Below are 10,096 nucleotides of genomic sequence, written 5' to 3' on the forward strand. Positions count from 1 at the left end.
CAAACTCAGAGCAAGGTATACAATAGGTCTGGTACACAGCGTAGTATTCTACTAGGGAAAAGCCTATACACAGAGGTATAGCAGTAGCGCTGGTTAAAATAGGGCGCTACTGTTAATTTGTAGTAGCGCATTCATGCAAAGTGCACTATAGCTCAAACTTAAGCAGTAGCGCATGTTCAGAAACAAGCGCTACCACTATAATTCCCACGGCTTAGCCGATAGGCTACACATAGTAGTAGAGATCCATATTGAATCGCGCTACCGCTACTTCCTGTCTAGTAGCGCGTTTTCTTCTAAACTCGCTACTGCTAAAGGATATAAAATTAAATGGAAAGCAAATAGAAAGGTAATTGAAAATGAAAGAAATAGAATAAGGTGAAAGGAAAAAAATAAAATGTGAAGAAAAATAAATGGAAAGGGGAAAAGAGAAAGGAGTAGCAGTAGTGTGTATACCAGAACATGTTGTAGCTAACTTAGCAGTAGCGCGCTTTCTGGAACGCGCTACTGCTACTTCTGAATTAACCACCCACCGGCTCAAAATTTTGCTAATTCCTCCATCCCCCCCTTCCCCTACTCCTCTGTTGCCGCCACCCGAGCCTGCCCTCACCGCCGCCGCCCGCCCTCAACCTCAGCACCGCGTCTCGCCGCCGCTCTCGACCTCACCGTCGCCGCCCTCGACCTCACCGCCGCCACCGTCAACCTCACCGCCACCGCCTGAGCCCGCCCAGCACCGCCGCCTCCTGATCCCGAGCCCGCCCTCGCCGCCCCTACCTCTCTGTCGCCGAGCACCTCCCCGCCATCGTCTCTCCCCTCTCTGTAAGCCCCCCACCCCCTTTCTCTCTGCTTAGTTAGTACTAGATGTTTTTTAGTAGTAGTAGATCTTAATTTAGGGTTCATAGATAATGATTTTTTGTAGTTGAACTAGTTTAGTTTTAGTTGAACTAGTTTAGTTTTAGTTGAACTAGTTTAGTAAGTAAATTAATAAACTAGTTGAACCAGTTAAATTAATAGAACTATTGTATTTTACTAAGTAAATTAATAAACTAGTTGAACTAGTTTAGTTTTAGTTGAACTAGTTTAGTAAGTAAATTAATATAACTAGTTGAAATACTTTATTTTTAGAAAGAACTAGTTTTTTTCTATTTATAGTAAGTTTATATTTAGTAAGAACTAGTTGAATTAATAGAACTAGTTGAACATGTCATATTTGTTGTTATTTTTTTAGTTTAAGCAATTATTCGGGATGTATTAGTGATAACTTATAGGGTTTTTGCTTTTGCAGAAATCAAGGAGCCCCTCCATCATCCCCACCGTCGTCCCCGTCACCGACCCCCTCCGACCTCCAGGTGAGACCTGCCAAATCTCCATGTATATCTTGTGTTGCTCATATAGGATATGTGGTTGCCCAAGTGGTCGGTCATGTTCAGGATACACCTCCGAGTGGCCTATGTTTTGCCAGAGTGTTGATTAATTTCCGTTCCGGCAAATTTCAGGCCCTCGATATGTCCTTTTTTAGCAAAGGTCATGCCGGATTTTTTCGTGAATTCTGGCATGACTTGTGCTAGAATATGTAGGAAATATCGAGTGGCCGGGATTTTCTTGAAAAATAATGATCTAATTTAGGTTTTTTAGTACATGTATTTAATTGTACAAGTTTAATCTTTGAATTATGAACGTAGGAAATGTCGTACTCGGACGACGACAGTCTCCCGGGGGAGTGCAGCTGGTGCCATGATGATCAAGGTATGTGCGACAGGTTCGTTGAGCTGGACAAAGATCGGCGCTTCAGCATTAAGCTCGAGGAGAACTTCGATGTTTTAACGGTACGCAACAATGACAAGTGTTTTTTTCGTAATTAAGCATGACTTCAACTATTTCAACCTCTAATTTTCATCTTTTACAATTCGACTAGCTTATCCCATGCCATGCAAGACTCTATGTCTTGGAGAGGATGGGTTTTGAAGACCATGAAAATTTTGAAACAAAGAAAATACACATAAGGACCCATCATGATATGGATTTTGAAGTAAATTTGTGCAATGCTCAGAGCGTAACCCATTTTGGTTGCCAAAATTGGGAAGCACTTTGCAAAATGTATTGTTTTTATGAGGGTATGATTGTCACCATGGATCTTGGTGATCCTGACATCGAGCAAGACAATATGGACATTTGGTTCCTTGTTGATACGCTTCCGATTGTATCACAATGTGAGTTTCTCAAACATAGTTATTAACTAATTTATAATGTTTATTTCAAAATAGTTGACAGCTTATTTTGATTCTTCAAAAAATGTGCGGAAGATGGTAGACAAAACCCACTACACTGATGGCTCCGAATTAACTTATAAGGAGAAAAGTCATCTGATCGCATTTTGTACTTACCTTGAGAATTACAATACCTATTATCGAACTCCTCAAAATTATGGTGAATACGTGCCACTAGTGCATGTGTTGAACCATGGTTACTTCTATGGAGATACCCTGGTAAGATTTTTTACTATTACGACAACCATGCATCTTTTGCATACTTCTAAAACTAGTACATCATTGCTAACTACGAAGTTATTACTATGTTTTTCAACAGAAAATCCCGATGGATTGTGTGCCTCATCTGATGTATCTGAATGGTCGCCTTACAGTTCTGAACATGCTGCCAGGTAAATCTAGGGAGCTCACCTGTGCATATCGGATTTCTAAAACAGGTGAACACATGCTCATCAAAGAATGGAAAAAATGTTTGGACATTCGCAAGGAGGTTTTTGGAAGTAACATTCAGCGAAAGGCAAGAATTGGAGACAGGATAATCTCAATTCTCCATAATGGAGAGTCAGGGGCTATCTTGTTTTTTGCTATTTTATCTTAGAAAATGTAGTAGGTCCTAAGAGAATGTAGTAGGTCCTATGAGGTACAATATGTTTATTATGTGGTACAATGTGTTAGAGTTGATGATGAGGAGTACTTGTGATTATGACTAGTGACCAATTTTCTATGTGATGTCATTGATGAAAACGATGATCTTGAGGAGGTGTTATATGACAATGATGTATTATGATGAAAAGTTGTTAATGATATGATGATGATGATGATATTTATTATATCATTGGGTGAAAGAACCGCGAATTAGTTTCAAGTGGATGGACATACACTTGAAACTAGTCCACGGTTCTTTCACCCCGTGATGTAATAACTCATTATGATGTAAAAACAATCTCTAAATTCCTATTGTATGAAAACTTGTGTAAAGGTGTATGAATACAACATGAAATAAAAAAGAAATAAAATATGAAATAATAGTAGTAGCACGGGCTGGGAGAAGCGCTACTACTAATTACCAGTAGCGCTCCTCTGGGCAAGCGCTACTACTAAGTCGATTTAGCAGCAGCGCAGGTTGAGGCACGCTACTGCTAAGCTTTAGCTGTAGCATCGTACCAGAGCGCTCCAGCCCGCGCTACTGATAGGCCTAAAACCCGCACTGCTGCTAGGCTTTTCCCTAGTAGCATTTATAGAACCTATGACTGAGGCATAGGGAATAGCTTTTCATTCTCTTTCTATTTTCTACCATGGTTGGGTTTTGAGTCTTACTCAACTTCACACCTTGCAACACAGGCAAGAATTCCTTCTTTGACTGTTCCATTTTGAACTACTTCAAAAACTTGTCAAGCTATGTACTCATTGAAAATTTTTATCAAGCGTCTTGATCTATCTCTATAGATCTTGATGCTCAATATGTAAGCAGCTTTACTGAGGTCTCTCTTTGAAGAACTCCTTTCAAACACTCCTTTATGCTTTCCAGAAAATTCTACATTATTTCTAATCAATATATGTCATTCATATATACTTATCAGAAAGGTTGTAGTGCTCCCACTCACTTTCCTATAAATACAGGCTTCACCGCAAGTCTGTATAAAACTATATGCTTTGATCAACTCATCAAAGTGTATATTCCAACTCCGAGATGCTTGCACCAGTCCATAGATGGATCACTGGAGCTTGCACAATTTGTTAGTTCCTTTAGGGTTGACAAAAACCTTCTGGTTGCATCATATACAACTCTTCTTTAATAAATCCATTAAGGAATGCAATTTTGACATCAATTTGCCAGATTTCATAAAATGTGGCAATTGCTAACATGATTCGGACAAACTTAAGCATCGATACGAGTGAGAAAATCTCATCGTATTCAACACCTTGAACTTGTCGAAAACCTTTTTTTTGCTACAATTCAAGCTTTGTAGATAGTAACACTACTATCAACGTCTGTCTTCCTCTTGAAGATCCATTTATATTCTAAGGCTTGCCGATCATTGGGTAAGTCAACCAAAGTCCACACTTTGTTAGCATACATGGATCCGATCTTAGATTTCATGGCCTCAAGCCATTTTGCGGAATCTGGGCTCATCATCGCTTCCTCATAGTTCGTAGGTTCATCATGGTCTAGTAACATGACTTCCAGAATTGGATTACCGTACCACTCTAGTGCGGATTGTACTCTGGAAGACCTACGAGGTTCAGTAGTAACTTGATCTGAAGTTTCATGATCATCATCATTAGCTTCCTCACTAATCGGTGTAGGCATCACTGGAACTGATTTCTGTGATGAACCACTTCCCAATTCGGGAGAAGGTACAATTACCTTATCAAGTTCTACTTTCCTCCCACTCACTTCTTTCGAGAGAAACTCCTTCTCTAGAGAGGATCCATCTTAGCAACGAATATCTTGCCTTCGGATCTGTGATAGAAGGTGTACCCAGCAGTTTCCTTTGGGTATTCTATGAAGACGCACTTCTCCGATTTAGGTTCGAGCTTATCAGGTTGAAACCTTTTCACATAAGCATCACAACCCCAAACTTTAAGAAACGACAACTTTGGTTTCTTGCCAAACCACAGTTCATAATGTGTCGTCTCAATGGATTTTGATGGTGCCCTATTTAAAGTGAATGCAGTTGTATTTAATGCATAACCCCAAAATTATAGTGGTAAATCGGTAAGATACATCATAGATCACACCATATCCATAAAGTGCGGTTACGACATTCAGACACATCATTACGCTGTGGTGTTCCATGTGGCATGAGCTGTGAAACTATTCCACATTGTTATAAATGAAGGCCAAACTCGTAACTCAAATATTCTCCTCTACGATCAGATTGTAGAAACTTTATTTTCTTATTACGATGATTCTCCACTTCACTCTGAAATTCTTTGAACTTTTCAAATGTTTCAGACTTGTGCTTCATTAAGTTGATATACTCATATCTGCTCAAATCATCTATGAAGGTCAGAAAATAACGATACCCGCCACGAGCATCAACACTCATTGGACCGCATACAACGGTATGTATTATTTCCAACAAGTCAGTAGCTCGTTCCATTGTTCCGGAGAACAGAGTTTTAGTCATCTTGCCCAAAAGTCACAGTTCGCAAGCATCAAATGATTCATAACCAAATGATTCCAAAAATCCATGTTTATGGAGGTTCTTCATGGGCTTTACACTGATATGACCCAAACGGCAGTGCCACAAATAAGTTGCACTATCATTATCAACTTTGCATCTTTTGGCATCAATATTATGAATATGTGTATCACTATGATCGAGATCCAAAAAACTATTTTCATTGGGTGTATGACCATCGAAGGCTTTATTCATGTAAACAGAACAACAATTATTCTCTGACTTTAAATGAATAATCGTAATAAACATGATCAAATTATATTCATGCTCAACGCAAACGCCAAATAACATTTATTTAGGTTTAACACTAATCCCAAAAGTATAGGGAGTGTGCGATGATGATCATATCAATCTTGGAACCACTTCCAACATACATCATCACTTCACCCTCAACTAGTCTCTGCTTATTCTGTAACTCCTGTTTCGAGTTACTAATTTTTAGCAACCGAACAAGTATAAAATACCCAGGGGCTACTATAAACACTAGTAAGGTACACACCAATAACCCGTATATCAAATATACCCTTGTTCACTTTGCCATCCTTCTTATCCACCAAATATTCAGGGCATTTCCACTTCCAATGACCATTTCCTTTGGAGTAGAAGCACTCGGTTTTAGGCTTTAGTCTAGCTTTGGGCTTCTTCACGAAAGTGAAAACTTGCTTGCCATTCTACATGAAGTTCCCTTTCTATCCCTTTGCCCTTTTCTTGAAATTAGTGGTCTTGTTAATCATCAACACTTGATGCTCTTTCTTGATTTCTACCTTCATCGATTTCATCATCATGAAAAGCTCAGGAATCATTTTCGTCATCCTTTTCATGCTATAGTTCATCACGAAGTTCTTCTAACTTGGTGATGGTGAATAGAGAACTCTGTCAATCACTATTTTATCTGGAAGATTAACTCCCACTTGATTCAAGCGATTGGAGTACCTAGACAATCTGAGCACATGCTCACTGCTTGAGCTATTCTCCTCCATCTTTTAGCTATAGAACTTGTTGGAGACTTCATATCTCTCAACTCGGGTATTTGCTTCAAATATTAACTTCAACTTCTGGAACATCTCATATGGTCCATGACGTTCAAAAATGTCTTTGAAGTCCTGATTCTAAGCCGTTAAGCATGGTGCACTAAACTATCAAGTAGTCATCATATTGAGCTAGCCAAACGTTCATAACGTCTGCATCTGCTCCTGCAATAGGTCTGTCACCTAGCGGTGCATCAAGGACATAATTCTTCTGTGTAGCAATGAGGATAAACCTCAGATCACGGACCCCGTCCGAACGTTAAGCGTGCGAACCCTACGGGTTCGAGAACTATGTAGACATGACCGAGACACGTCTCCGGTCAATAACCAATAGCGGAACCTGGATGCTCATATTGGCTCCCACATATTCTACAAAGATCTTTATCGGTCAAACCGCATAACAACATACGTTGTTCCCTTTGTCATTGGTATGTTACTTGCCCGAGATTCGATCGTCGGTATCTCAATACCTAGTTCAATCTTGTTACCGGCAAGTCTCTTTACTTGTTATGTAATGCATCATCCCGCAACTAACTCATTAGTCATATTACACTAGTAGAAAACGGAGCTTTAAAACCGGTTTGTAAGGGCCTTTAGTGCCGGTTATGGAACCGGCACTAAAGTGTGGGCACTAAAGCCCCCCCCCCTTTAGTACCGGTTCGGCACGAACCGGCGCTAAAGTGCCACCACGTGGCGTGAGCTCACGCCCTAGTATGGGGGACCTTTAGTACCGGTTGCTGTTACCAACCGGTACTAAAGGTTTTTTTTGATTTTTTTTTTAATTTGGAAAAAAATTGATTTTTTTTATTTTTAATTTTTCTGAATTATTTGATGATTTAGTCTCTAATCACCTCTCTTAACTGCTCAAGTGTGGATCACTCATTCCAAATCATCTAACTTCCCGACCGGTCACCCATCCCTCTCACTACTCCAGCCCGAGCGCGCTTAACTTTCGGGTTCTATTCTCCTTCGTTTCCAAGTATGCACTTGTTGTTTTCCTGACAATAGTAAGATGTCAATCCTATTAACCCTCAGGAGTTTAGCTTGAGCATGAAGTCACACATTTCACCGTTTGAGTTTGAAACTATTATTCTAAAAAAAACAGTAATTATTTAGTAACGCTAATATTTCATGAATAAGTTTGACCATAGTTTGACCAAAATTCAAAAAATTGAAATAATTATTTAGTAACACTAATATTCTTGAATAATTATGTAGTAACATTAATACTTCTTGAATAAGTAGTTTGACCAAATTTAACCAAATTTTTTTAAAAAAACTGAAATTTGACCATATCTTTTTTTCCTTTTCGAATTTGAGGATTCTAAAAAATTCCAAACAGGTCGTAGGCGGTCTCCATCGGATGCGGATTTTTGTGCTGAATTTTTTGATATATTATACGTTTTTTCCGACATCGTATGCAAAAGTTATAGCCGTTTTACATTTTCCCTACACTTTTTGCAAAACATGTCCAAATTTAAGTTTTCAAATTTTCCTAACTAGTAGATATAGTAATATAACTACCTCTCGAAGGATTTTATTTTTTGAAGTTTTTATCATTTTCTTTTGGTTTTTTCAAAACTGAAATGGCGATACACGGGGGGGGGGTAGAGTTTGAAAATTGGCCCCTTTAGTACCAGTTTGTGGCACGAACCGGTACTAAAGGCTTGTCCCCTTTAGTGCCGGTTCGTGGCACGAACCGGTACTATAGGTTAGACCTTTAGTACCGGTTGGTAACACAAACCAGTACTAAAGGGGCTCGTGGGGACCCGGCCTGACGCCAGCCTGCCACTACCCCTTTAGTACCGGTTCGTGGCACGAACCGGTACTAAAGGCTCAACACGAACCGGTACTATTGATCGCACCCACGAACCGGCACTATTGATCACATTAGTGCCGGTTTTTTTTTACAAACCGGCACTAATGTGCTTCACATTTGACCCTTTTTCTACTAGTGTTACTTGCAAGGCTTATAGTGATGTGCATTACCGAGAGGGCCCAGAGATACCTCTCCGACAATCGGAGTGACAAATCCTAATCTCGAAATACGCCAACTCAACAAGTACCTTCGGAGATACCTGTAGAGCACCTTTATAATCACCCAGTTACATTGTGGCGTTTGGTAGCACAGAAAGTGTTCCTCCGATAAACGGGTGTTGCATAATCTCATAGTCATAGGAACATGTATAAGTCATGAAGAAAGCAATAGCAACATACTAAATGATCAAGTGCTAAGCTGACGGAATGGGTCAAGTCAATCACATCATTCTCTAATGATGTGATCCCGTTAATCAAATGAAAACTCATGTCTATGGTTAGGAAACACAACCTTTGATTCAACGGGCTAGTCAAGTAGAGGCATACTAGTGACATTATGTTTGTCTATGTATTCACACATGTACTAAGTTTCCGGTTAATACAATTCTAGCATGAATAATAAACAATTATCATGAAATAAGGAAATAAATAATAACTTTATGATTGCCTCTAGGGCATATTTCCTTCACTGTACGCCACCACCACCACTTTCCACGCCACTTGTCCACCTAGTAGTCGTGCTCCAACGCCGTCGGGAGAGGAGCGAGCCATTTCTGACGCCGGAGCGCCGATCCGGGATAGGCGCGAAGCTCGGAACAATGCAGGGAGACCTACGGATGGAGTGGATCCGGAGGAGCAGGAATTTGAGGAGGAGGAGAAGGAGCCGGAGGAGGAGGATGTGGGGGACACCGGTGATGTGGATCTGCAGGCGGAGCAGCAAGCCATCATCAATTCCCTTCGGTCAAAGTCGGCTGCGGAGGCCAGACGCCGTTGCCGGTAGGAAATGGAGGCACAACATGCCGCAGAGGAGGCGGAGAATGTTCGCCTACATGGATGAGGTCGAGCAGGAGGAGGATGACTCGAAGCCCTTCGGTCCAGCCAGCGCCCGGCACCGCCATCGTGGACATCTCCAACGACGATGACTAGCTAGGGTAGTACGTAGTACGTAGGGTTTCTTTTGCATGCTTTGTATGGATTTTGGGGATGAAATATGAGAAATAAGGGTGTAGAGTGGCTAATCTGAGACATGACTGGTCACTGTCTGCAGACGTGTCCAATCGTGGCCACGGGTGTTTGAGGGGTTGACACGTCCGAGGGAGTCCTGGATTAGGGGGTATCCGGACAGCCGGACTATATACTTTGGCCGGACTGTTGGACCGTGAAGATACAAGACTCCAGACTTCGTCCCGTGTTCGGATGGGACTCTCCTTTGCGTGGAAGACAAGCTTGGCGATCCAGATATTATATTTCCTTCTTTGTAACCGACTCCATGTAGACCCTAGCCCTCTCTGGTGTCTATATAAACCGGAGAGTTTAGTCCTTAGAGACAGAATCATAATCATCATAGGCTAGATTCTAGGGTTTAGCCTCTACAATCTCGTGGTAGATCAACTCTTGTAACACTCATATCATCAATATCAATCAAGCAGGAAGTAGGGTTTTACCTCCATCGAGAGGGCCCGAACCTGGGTAAACATTGTGTCCCTTGCCTCCTGTTACCATTAGCCTTAGACGCACAGATCGGGACCCCCTACCCGAGATCCGCCGGTTTTGACACCGACATTGGTGCTTTCATTGA

Source organism: Triticum aestivum, chromosome 4B (genome assembly GCF_018294505.1).
Source record: "Triticum aestivum cultivar Chinese Spring chromosome 4B, IWGSC CS RefSeq v2.1, whole genome shotgun sequence".
Lineage (NCBI taxonomy): Eukaryota > Viridiplantae > Streptophyta > Magnoliopsida > Poales > Poaceae > Triticum > Triticum aestivum.